Consider the following 12423-nt stretch of genomic DNA (forward strand, 5'->3'; position numbering starts at 1 on the left):
CAGCTAGGAAACTACAGGTTTATTCACATTGCATCTAGGGAAGAGAGACAGCATATATTTTTTGTAATGGAACTACACCATGCCATAAATAACTCATGGCATTAAGACTAGCAATGTCCCAGTTATTAGCTTACCACTCATACTCTTGGTACATACACTCAAGGACTCAAGGACAAATCGCACACTACAAAAAAAGAGCTATTTCTTCCTATTCTGTCATCAAACTGCAATGTATAAGGAAATCATTGGGAAGGTTTTTATTTCTCTTTCCTGAGTGGCAACTAAAGCATGTTTCTCTTTGTCTGGCTGTTTAGTATGTATGTTATTTTTAAAGGTATTAAAGTTCACCACCTCCAGACAACAGGCCACGTTTCTTACACAAGATTTTGCTGCTCAGAGAAGAAGTCATACAAGGGTTAAATGTCTAGTCCAAGGCTGGGAGAACATAACCAAGTGGGGATTGTAACTAAGGGGCAACCAGGCTCCTTTCCTGTTCTGTCACACTGCTGTCTGCACTGCGATGATTTCATTCACCAAAACATGGTCATGGACAAAGAACGGACTCTGCAAAAACAGCCCCTTATCTGCTCCTGCCTGCCTCTTGTCCAAGTCATGTGTGATTAGTTTACTGACACAAACACCCCTCTGGAGCCAAAGCAGCTGCAGGAGCAAGCTGTGCCCTGATACAGTTCATGCCTTTACAGCAGTGTAAAAGCAGTAGCTATGGTCTGAGTGCAGGAGCTTCACTGTTTATAGAGCCGGAAGGAAAACACAGCTTGATTATAAGTATCAGGTAGGCCTGGTTGAGTTGGCAATCAAAAAAGAAAAGTCAATCATGATTTGTAACAATAACCGCAGTGAGTATGAAATAAGGATTAGCTGTAGGGAACAAATACAGGGCGGGAGAAATGTAATTCCCAGATGTTTTAACTTGTCTTTTTTTTTAATTGTTCATAGGAAACAAAAGGGTTCAAAGTACTTGGGGCTGGGGGAACGAGGAGTAGGTGGCAGCAGAACCTCTAAGTGCCATAACTCCAACCAAATACCTTTTAAGTAATTACTCCTGTGAAAATTAAAACTAAGGAAGCTTCATTTCAAATAGGTCTCTGCTGTGTGGGGGTCCTTTGATATCTGCTGTGAAAGGAGATCTGCAGCTGCTTTTTCCTAAGTAAGTGAGGCACTAGCAAGCTCTCTTCACTCTATCCAGCTACTATTCCCATTAACGTTTCTGGGAGCTTATTCTACTGGAGATCTTATGTCCTCTGTTAACCTTGATTGAAATTAGCCAACAAGAGAAAAGGCTTATATGTGAGTTTATAAGCTTTGTTTCCTTGAGAAGTCAGGCTAGAACCATCATCATGCTTTGCAGTCATCCCATCAGCATTCATTCCTGCCGCTAACAGGGACCGTGGAAGCATGGGTATGGCATATGCCATGTTACAACCTCCTGTCATGCTACGGCAGCTTTTCCCATGCAAGTGTTATGATTCCAGTTTTAAATCTGAAGTCCATGCTTCTCCCCGTTTCAGCTCCAGAAAGGTCATTGGAGATCCTCATCTTTTACTTCCTTATAGGCATACAGTGTGAAAAACAAAGCAAACACACCTGAAGACTCAGGCAACAAACAAACCAACCAACCCAAAGAGCATTCAAGACAGAGCTCAGTTTCTCTAAATCTGCAAACTGAGGAGTTTTAGGCTAGTAAGATTATTTTGGGGAGGGCATTTTTGCACTGCTACAAACCAGTGTTTGCTGTTGATTAACCCAAGACAATTCGCCTAATACTGCATTAGTCCACAGTAATCGTCTTTTTTCTACTGCTCCATCTTCTGACCTGACAGGGACAGTCAGATTATCAGGATATTGCCATGGTATTTTTTTTCTACTTTTTTACTCTAGTTGATCACATTTATAAAGAATCTTTGAAAATCAAAATCTATTTTCCCTTCATGTGGCTTTTTAACACTTTACACTGGAATATGACCTAAAATATTATTTATTATCAGTTTTTTTAGAAGATAAATGGTTGAGCTGATAGACCCTTCAGAATCATGTTTATATATTCAAAGGACAATGTATTGAAACAGTTTGGTGCAGAAAACAAATCTTACCTTCCTGAAGAACAGGAAATATGTATTATGCTAAAGTTGTTCAAACTCCTGTAAAGCAAGGATTTGCTGCTCAATGCAGCAAGGCAACTGAAAAGCAATGATGAAAGCAGAAACTGGAGACCATGGCACAGGACCCACAGGGTCCTCTTCTTCAGAGAGGCTTGAAGCACATCCAGAATTCACATCTCCCTCTACTCCATACAGAAGAATTCTAAATTCTAAAATTCAGTGATGCTCCTAACCTGGAGACCTCACTTAATTGCGCAAAGTTACTCCCTTCCCAGGCAACCCAGACTGGAGTCTAGCTGTCCCCACTGCAGCCTAAATGGCTCTTGCTGCAGTGTATGTCCATTCCTTCTTGACTTGTATCCAGTAGAGAATATTCCACTTCTCTTTACAGGAACATTTTACACTGTCATTGTGCCCCCTTAGTGAGGTATCCGGAGTAAACAAACCCAGTTCTTTCAGTCTTTCCACTCCAGCCACAGTGTCAAGAACTCTGGTTGTTCTCACTGTTTGCTTTTGGGATCACGCCACTAGGCTCACATATTCCTAAAAGTTGGCATCCAAATCTGGACACTAGCATTGCCAGTAGACTAATGCCAGGCATTGATTTGCTATTCTATTTTCAATAGAGTGGAAGGATTATGTCTTGTATGTAACTCCTGCTCCTCATGCTTGTGTAAGAACAGTTACCACTCCCCAGAGACCTTGCAGCATGTCAGGATTAGCACACCTTTTCACTGAGAGAGAAACAAGGGCCATACCCCCTTAGTCCTGCTCCCACAAGAAAGTCTTCTCATGGTACAGTAGCTGCTGCCAAGAGTAATAAGCACAGGAAATGGATATAAAGAGAAAAATACAAATTTGGTGGAATGAGTAGGCAGTAATCCCACAGACTGAACACCGATGGAGCTGCTGAAGTTGTGAGTTCCACATCTTGGAACAGACAACTTTGGGTGCCACTGGGAAAGTCATTTAACCTGTGATTCCCTTTGACTCCTCTCCTAACTTTGACCTCACTAGCCTGGTTTAGGTCTGTAGGAGGGCACCTGTGTTACCACGTGCCACATTCGTTCATTCATTCTCCTATCTCGCTCAAACCACCAACCTCCACTGTAGTACAACTGCTAGTAGCAACTGAAGTAAAAAGTTTAGAGCGACGCCAGCTGCTCAACCCAGTCTCCAAATATATGACAGAGTCAATCTCTGATTTCAGAAACAGTTGAATGAGAGCTGCAGAGACCTGGTAAACAGCAAGAGGCCCTAATGTTCATGTCAGAAACCCTCCTGTGCCTTCCAGAAATGCCTTTCCTGGGTTTGAGACTCTCCAGAGAACAAAATGCCACATGATATGATTTGCAATGATCCCTGAGTTCTCTAGACAACACATGAGGAACAGCAAATAGGCAAAGCAATTAGGAGAGCAAAGAGTTCATAGACAGCCTGTGGCCTGAAGTGTGTTTGCATAAACAAACTCCTTGAATCATTATAAATAATTAATGTGCAAAAAACCCCTAATCTCATTCCTGGATAGCCCACAGAATAAAGGGATAAATAAATCAAAAGGAACAAGGTGTTTTCTGAGTGAGAATAGCCAAGCTAACTACAAGCTTAGCAGTTTCACATTTCGAGGCTGCAGTGGGTAGCCTGTGGTTACTGTCAAGAACAGCTTGAACACAGAGGTGTCTCAATAACAGCGCTGCTATTTACGATGGTAATATTATTCTGTCTATAGGAGACCTTTCAGATGAGGACTGCAAAGTGGTTCACAGCTATTCAGCTTCACAAAAGCCCGGTAAGGCCAGAGGGAGTGTTTATTAGATGCAATTATGGCATTGTTACTAATGCATTACAAATTTATTGGCAGGTGTAAGTTTTTGCTACTCAGATATGAGGGAGTTATATGCATTAAGTATAATAGCTAAGAGAAAACTTCATAAAAAAAAGGTTAATCTCCCATTTTATCCAAAGGCATTGTACATAAGCAGCGGGTATAGCAGGAATTTCTTGCAGGTGACATTTATGTCACTTGGTCATAAATGAATTTAGCTTGAAAGCACAGTGAGGTATTTGTGTATTATGAAATGTCTTGCTGATTGAAGAGGAGGGGGAAAAGGGAGGTCTAGTTAAGCTGAATTCAAAGTTAGGCTCTTACAAAGAAAATTGAGATGGGACTCAAGAATGACTTTGTTTCATCTGATGCTGAACAAAACTAGAGAGGCATAGGACTGGCAGAGCTGTGTTGAATGCCTCCAATAAAGCTCCAGTGAAGTCACTACAGCTTTGGTGATTTACCCACACTGTGTATCCCTCTCTCTGCTTCTTCTTAATCAAAAAGATATAATTTCTAGAACTTGGGCAATTTTTTCTAAGCATAAAAATGGGTAGAATGGTTAAGGTGGCAAATACTGTGATCCGTGGTCAAAGGCAATGTAATTTCAAGAGTACCTTTTGTACTGCTTGGGACATCAGCATGAGAAGGCATCATGTTGAAGAGGTTACCAACACTAATGCTGCACGTTGTTTCCCTCCTCTTTCATAAAATAATTTAAATTACAGCTTGAGGAATTTGACAAGAAAGCTTTATCATTTTCAGGGGGGATGCTCACAGATGCTCTAATCCTTCAAGGGGCTAAGTACCCTCCAGTCTTCCCCAAATCCCCATGAGCCTGATCTAGCATTACCAGGCTGCATCAGAGCCTCCCCTCTGCCATCTCTTTAGTTTTAAGACCTTAAGATTATTAACCTTATTACTTCACAACACTTCAGTGTTGTGGCTTCACTGTCCATGAAGGAACTCCATGTCCTTTGGCTATTTGGCACCACCAGCATGGCTTGTTGGGGATGGCGTAGGGATGGACTGGAGATGTCAACACTGGGCTGACACCTGGGTCTGGTCTGTTGCTTGTTTGGAAGTTTATGGAAGTTAATGTTTATAACAGAGATAGAAATTTGGGTACAAACTTCTGAGCAAAGACTTTAGTCAGACAAGATTATTGTCAGACTCCAATGCCTACACAACACAGGGTTTTAAATGCAGGAGAGAAATGTAGCTCAAAAAATCTGGGACAAGTTATTATGAGAAGAAAGACAATGAGGCCAAAGCCAGACCCAGAGTCACGTTAGATCTATTTCTAGTGATAGCTGTGCTGTAAGACCACAATCATTTTATTGAAAGATGTAGTTATAGATTTACAGTTATACAACTTTATAGTTTACAGCTTTATGTCTGTACTTATATAGCCTTAAATTCTGTCTGGATTTTCAGAAGTACAGAGCACATGTTTATCCACTTTACCTCCAGGAAGCTGGAGAATGTGGAGCACTTCACCTTATCATACCAGGTGTCTGGTGCTAAATGCAGACTGAGGAGATACTTCCCAATGGGTGGTACCTAAACAGAGGAGTTGCCATCAGAAAAATGCTGTTACCTGCAGAGTCAGAAATCATAATTAAATTTGTTATTACAAATTGATAAGCAAACTGGTGAACAGTGAAGCAATTTGTCGCTATCTAAGCATTTTTTGATACAGAGGAAAAAAAGTGCCTGCCCCGGTCCACAACTACGGAAGAGCAAAACATGCATAGGTGACAAATAGCTTAATCCAAACCAGCAGTACCAAGGCCACCAAGAAATCAACAGCAATGATGTCTCGTAGGCAGTGAGGTTAGCAGAAGATGATGTGTTACTTTTTGCACATTGGCTTGAACATACTGAACAGAATACTGTGTTTAGAACAAGTAGGTAAAACAGGATTCCACCACTTCTCTCCCACTTGCCAGAGGATGTCAGTGGTCTGCAAGCCAGCCAGGGCAGCACATTAACTGCTGATTACCCAGATCTGACGTAGGTGCAAGTCAACCATTTATTCTGTGGCAATTGAAGCACAGCAGTTTTCACTCAATGACATACATTTACTATATCTAAGGTTGGTCTCAAGGACGTTTAAACTTTTTCAGCAGTTTACAGGACCAGAAATCAAAGACATTTATCAGAGAGGTCTAAAGCAATAGGTTAGGGAAAAAACACAACAGAATTTGACCAATGTTGTTGCAACAGATTTCCACGGTGGAATTGTTTTTGAGTTAGCTGTTAGTTTTAGGGTTTTCTTATGTTAAACAACAGCAAACTCACATGGCTCTGCAAGCCTCCCATCTAGCACTGATGTATCCTTCTATTTCTTCTACTTTTAGCTAATCCTATGATTATTTGCACCAAATAAAAGCTGTCAGGATCCCCACATATTTTGGAGGAATACATCCATCATGACTTTAAAGTAGATTTGCTCTGTTCCACGCATAGTAAAGACAGTGTCTACCTGTGCATGTGGCATGGCAGGTTAGTCTTGTGTATTTGATATAGCTATCTGAGAGAGCACACAGGGCTACAGATGGATGCTAATAGGCAGCGATTACTGCTTGTGAAATCGAAGACAAGACTTGTTTTTCCTCTTAAGGAATCAAAGTTGGCTTAAAAGAGGAGGAGGACCATTACTTAGGAAAAGCCTGTCACTGAACATTACAAACTGCCTGACAGACAGGTCTGAAAAATAAAATCCGCATCACAGCATCCTCCAAAAGCTTCCAAAGGCATTCTTAATGCCACCAAAAAGGAATAACCATTCAGCTTTTTCATGTTGTGCCATAGTCTCAGCTATTCAGAGCTCTTTCCCCGGGTACTTCCCCAAGTTAGCATGAACTGCAGTTGTCTTTTCTTGCTTAAACAAATCCAGGATATATTTTCTCCTAGTGGAAGCCCTAAGCCATTTCCCTACAAAACCCTCAGTTCTACATCTGGAGATACTCAGCCAACAACACTGGGCTGCCCAGACATCCAAATCAGTCTTCGCCACGCACCTGCCGTCACAGCCAGCCAGACCTGGAGCCCCAGCCATGCTGCTCAAGTCAGTCCTTTGCCATCCAGAACATATAGACATATTTCCCACACATATGAAAATGCTGGTTCCACCCCAAGCAGTCTGAATCAGTCTTTTTGCATGTTCCAGCCACTAGCTTACATGCTATAGTCCTCCATGATGAGAAGGGGAAAGAAATGGTTTCTTGACTTACACACTTCACTAGCCAGCATGTTGCTTGACACCAAAACACTGTCACTGTGCCTTTTCACTGCACCTCACATCCACACCTCAAGATGTGCTTTTAAAGGATTAGCTTTTTGTTCCAATTAAAACATAAGATGGTATTTTCCAAAGCGTGTGACTTTCATCCCATAGACGGGTAGGGTTTGGGATGGAGAAATACAGCAATTTCTTGCAGCCAGTATGCGTCGAAGCAGGAATAGACGAGAGTAAAATCTCAGAGGACTCCTAGTCATCACTCCTCTGCTCTGGTATCCGACCACAATCTCTCTGTATAAACAAAGCCTCTGGCCACCACAGTGTTTTCTGGGCTGCTGTAAAATACTTCACCACCCCTTCCAAAGGAATCACTGATGCTTAAAAAGGAGGCAGCCTTAGTCAGGCTTTTCTCACAGTGTGTCTGTCGAGGAGTCTGGATGTCAAGAAGGTATAAGGAGATGCAGACAGTGCGAGTGAGGCTTGGCAAACTGTGCAATTAAAGGCTTGGTTGTAATCTGGGTTCATGAGCACATTATTATAGCTCCAGATTAATATTAGTGCAGATCGTAAATAAAATGCTTCTGTCAAATAATTATGTGTATTAACTTCACAAAAATGGCCTCAATGCCAAAAAGAATACTCTGCTTCCAGAAACACCAAAACTGGCTTGTTCTTCGCAAAGTTTCAACATTGCTTTTGCCCAAGAAGAGCTCAGTATTCTGATATGGATGAATGGTAATACAACAGCAAAAAAAACCTCCATGAACTGGGAAATCAGTCAGAGGCCCAGTCAGCAGCAGCAAGTCTGGCTAATGCAGATGGAAAAGTGTCACTCAGAAAGGGAAAATAAGGATTTCTCCTGGGTGAGATACTTCCAAGTTGATCTGCAGACCTCTCTGAGAGGCTGGGGCATAGAATGTTGAAAGCTATCAACTAGATAGGTAGACAAACAGCCAGCATAAATTGGTGCAGCTCCTTCTGCATTAGGCTTGTGACAAATAAATATAGCCAGCATGAGCCAGAAGGTTTATTCACAGTTCAAACTTCTTCTGCATGTACAAGACCAAGCCCAGTTTCTTCAAGTAGTATTTCCAGAGTCACACCAGCTCCTTCCTTCACTCCCCTAATGAGACTTCAGTCCAGGGCTCTACACTTCCTTAAAATTGTGAGTAGGATTAGAAAAAGCATCACAATTCTCATGAAATACAGGAAAAACAGAGACCTGGTCTAAATCCTACAGTGGAAATCAGAGGATCTTTAAAATCTGGGCACTTTAAAGCCTGCCACTTATCCTCTGCACCTAGGATAAATTCTAGGCACTTTATCCTAGTGCACCAGGATAAAGGAGTCCTCAATCCATTCTGAGAGGATTGAATGGAGTTGAACTCACTGGTCAAACTCAGCCTTTTCCTGAGTTTTGACTTTTTAGCAACAACACAACACAGATTTCAGGAGACAAGAAACCCTTGGTTTGGCTGTTCCTCAGCATCTTTTTACTCAGTGTGTGAGGGAGAGAGAGAAGGACAGATAGTCATTGCATCTCTTTTATCACCTGGAGTCCTGATGCTCTGGAAGACCCTGCCATGTTAAGCCAGTCCTTGCTTAGAGCATTTTTTTCATCAGGAGACCCTCTTACAAACATGTAATGGTTGTAAGCCATTAAGCCATTAAGTAACCCAGTAAGTCAGTAAGCAAGGGCTTGCTTACTGTAGCAGGGTCTTCCAGAGCATCAGGGCTTACTTGTGTGTGATCAGATTGGTTTAGAGCTTTTCAAACTGCTGATATGCTCAGTCCTAACATGCTAACACATCAACCACAGCCCTCAAGTCCACAGGAATTAATAGGCATTCACTACCTTGGACCCCCTAAATGAAACTTGGAGTGTGCTTAATTACTATAGCACACACTACTACATAGTGTAATTATGGTGTCACACGCACAGTATAGGGCTGGAAAGTATGGCTGCTTCTGTTATTAATACATTTGTTTTATGTTTTCGTGGCATTGTTTAGCTAAAAGCAACTACATACAGCATTTGGTGCACTGTCACATGTAATCGAGAGATAATGTCAATGGAATTGCATGTTGTCACAGGATAACAGCCTCCCGCTGTTGCTGAAATGCCAAATTGAAGCCGAGGCATTTATGGAAAATAAATGTCAAGTCAAAGCCAAGATGTTTATTTTAAAAACAAGAGACACGGATCTTGTGGCAATGTTCCATCATGTCTCTATTTCTCTAATAACAAATGTCCAATGTGAATAGAGCCAAGTGACAGTTTCTTCCTGGGACAGCATGGAGAGGATGAAGCCTGATCACTTCACACAAAGACTTTGCAGGGTTGTTTCTCATATGCTTTGCTTCAGGTCAGGTTTTAGTCAAATTGTCCAGATAACAAGCACAAAATGGTTTCTCAGATGTATGCTAAGTTTATGTATGCTAAGTTATGCTATGTATGGAGAGAAATTTGGGAGGACAGCGGGAAGAAAAAGGGACAGCAAATGCACTTTTAATGTGCTTTTACGTAGCCCTTTTTCTCCAGAGAAACAATGGCAATAATACGAAGCTCGCTGAAGTCAATGGGAAGCCTTCCAGGCACTTCAGTGGGCTTCAACTAATGACTTAAAAGAACAAACAGCTAACATTTTAAGAGGATATTATGTTAATAATGGCAGTGCCTGAATTTGATTGCAATGAGAGCATGACTGGACAAGGCTGGACAAGGCAGACAAAATCCTTCTGGGTCGTAAGTGGCAGCACAGCCGCCCCTTGCATCTGCCCCACCAGAGATTTCTGCTCTGTCCACGCCAGCTTCACAGCCGCAGAGAAACTGTTCCTGCACTTCATTTCTCCAGTAAAGCTTCCCTAAATCCAGTAGCAAAGATGACAGAATTTGTTTTTCTTTGTGTGGGGAAAACTGAAGATCATGTGTCAAGACCCAAGTAGTTGAGATATGATAAAAAAACATGTTAAAGCTAAAAGTAAGAGCTGGAAATGTCCAGGTCTTAGACATGATGCAGTCTGATCCAAAGTTGAGAGTTAGAGTTTTGTCAAACCTAACTGTAAAGGCCTGAGTGATGAGACATTCACTGCTACTCCTGGCAAAGTAATGGGTTTGACATCCTAAAAGCTCTTTCAGATATTCATATCAAGTTTTCCCTTTCATCACATTACCGCTCATTAAATCTCTTTGTATTCATGTAAATTATTCATCTCCCTCCCTGACATTTTTTTCTTCCTCCAACTACATTAAGAGATAATGTTTTTAACTAGTTAAAATTGCCTTTCCCCCTCCTCATCTGCTAGCCCCACCATCCTTCTTTAAATGTTCATCACCACTCTGGCAGCATCCTCCCTCCCCAGCCAATCTCACAGAGTACCAAGGCATAGTACAATGAGCTCAGAGCATCCGCCAGTGCCCTGCACCATTCCCAGTCTCCTGCTCCACTGCTGGTGCTGCTGACCAAGGCAGTGCTGTGTGAAGATGCACACCGATGCAATAGGACTCCCATCTTGCAATCCGTTTTGCATGGCGAGACAAGCAGGAAGCTGTGCAAAGCATCTCAAAGGACTGGGTTTAAAAATATACCTAGATAACCCACTTCAGCTCCTGAAATGTTGAAGCTTCACAGCTCATGGCAACAGGGTTCCTCAAATGCGATAGATTTTTATTTTCATCAGATCTATCCATTATCCTCTATGCAATAGAAGGCTGATCTGTCCTAATAACAACTGAGTGAGAGGTTTGGTGGTTTTTTTCATTTAAATGACTTCCAAAGGAAAAAAGAAACTAGTTGCTCATTAAAAACTGATCTGGAAAGCAAGTAGAAACAAACCATTTCAGTTCTGGAAGTTCTTCTCCTGAACTGACATCCATAAATAGCATGCAAGCAAACAGCTATATTCAGATCATGGTAAGGAGCTGTCTGAAATGAAGAAAACCATAATAGAACAACAAGGAAATTTTGGGTTAAACGAGATTTGCAAAAGGTAACACTGTGGAAGGGGTTAAGTTACAGTGATTATTTGGCTGCTCAATGTCGCAAGAGCCAGAGGGATGTTCTGTACAGAAATCATAAAATTGCTTATTTTTTCCTTCGGAGATGCATTGTTTCCCAAAGACTTTCTGGCTCCAGCTCTGATCTGGCATTCCAGATTGACGCTTGTTGAACCAGCAAAGATACAGGGAAGCGACACATGATTATGTATCTTCTGGTTTATTGCATACTTGCTGGTAATTTCCTTTATTTCTTCAACCTTTAAACTTATCTTCTCTTATGGTGGGATGAGGATCTCCAGCTGGAGATCTGATAGGGCAGCTTGATAGGCAAAGGGCTGGTATTTTATTAGATTATGATATTTATTAACTGTATAAAGATACTATAGCAATAATGGATCTGAACAGATGACAGAGGGATGATGCTCCAGGAATAGCAAGCAAAGCAGCTACATGGTACTCCCAACAGTGCTTCCCACTGTCAGTGGGAAGTGTATTGGGAAGTGTATTTAAGACTTTATCAGATTTTGATAGGCTGATTTTGCACTAAAATGGACTAGGCACATTCACAGAATTCATCCAAGCATCTCAGCTGTGAGACTTCAGTGTGCTGATGCACCGCAGGCTCGTACCTACTTCAAGATGTAGAAAATAAAAGGTTGTTTTGTATCCCGCAGCTCCACTGTCCTAACCCGGTTTCAGAGTATTAGTTTTTTAAATCAGGATTACATCTACCAGTCCTGGGCAAATACTTCAGCCACAATCCTTCTGCTTCTCATCCAGCACAAGATCTCCCTCTATTCTTGAAGATGCCATGCCTCCCGCCATTCCCACCAAAGAGGGTCACACTTTGCTCCAGGAGATGACGAGAAGCAAAGCAAAGTCCATGGGAACACAAGGGAATGCTTTGCCAAGCAGCAGGTCCACGCTGGTGTGTGGCCTTTATAGTTCGGGTTAAATAAACAGTGTGTAAATAAATAAATAATATCCTCCCAGGTTGTGACCTTGTAAATCAAGTCTAAGCCTGGAAGGGATTTTTATGGTCCAGCTGGAACAGCAGAGCAGCCTCAGCAGAGTAAATATATAGGGGGGGGGGAAATAACTGTGCCTTCCAGTCACTCACAGACTGCTGTGGGGAACGTTTGGTGCTGCTGTAAGACGTGCTGATGATTAGGAAAAAGGAAAGAGGGGACATTGCTCTCATTTACCCAGCAGCTGCTTTACATTATTTTAA

At 41.8% G+C, this 12423-nt stretch overlaps 1 long non-coding RNA gene across 1 annotated transcript; it reads left to right on the plus strand.

Annotated features, from left to right (window-relative positions):
- Nucleotides 1-684: 684 nt before the first annotated feature.
- Nucleotides 685-12181, plus strand: LOC115608388. The gene is made up of 4 exons (XR_003991525.1): nucleotides 685-793; nucleotides 1103-1168; nucleotides 3850-3909; nucleotides 11973-12181. It is a non-coding gene; the product is annotated as an uncharacterized LOC115608388 (long non-coding RNA).
- The last annotated feature ends 242 nt before the right edge of the window (nucleotides 12182-12423 follow it).

Source organism: Strigops habroptila, chromosome 5, assembly GCF_004027225.2.
Source record: "Strigops habroptila isolate Jane chromosome 5, bStrHab1.2.pri, whole genome shotgun sequence".
Taxonomy (NCBI): domain Eukaryota; kingdom Metazoa; phylum Chordata; class Aves; order Psittaciformes; family Psittacidae; genus Strigops; species Strigops habroptila.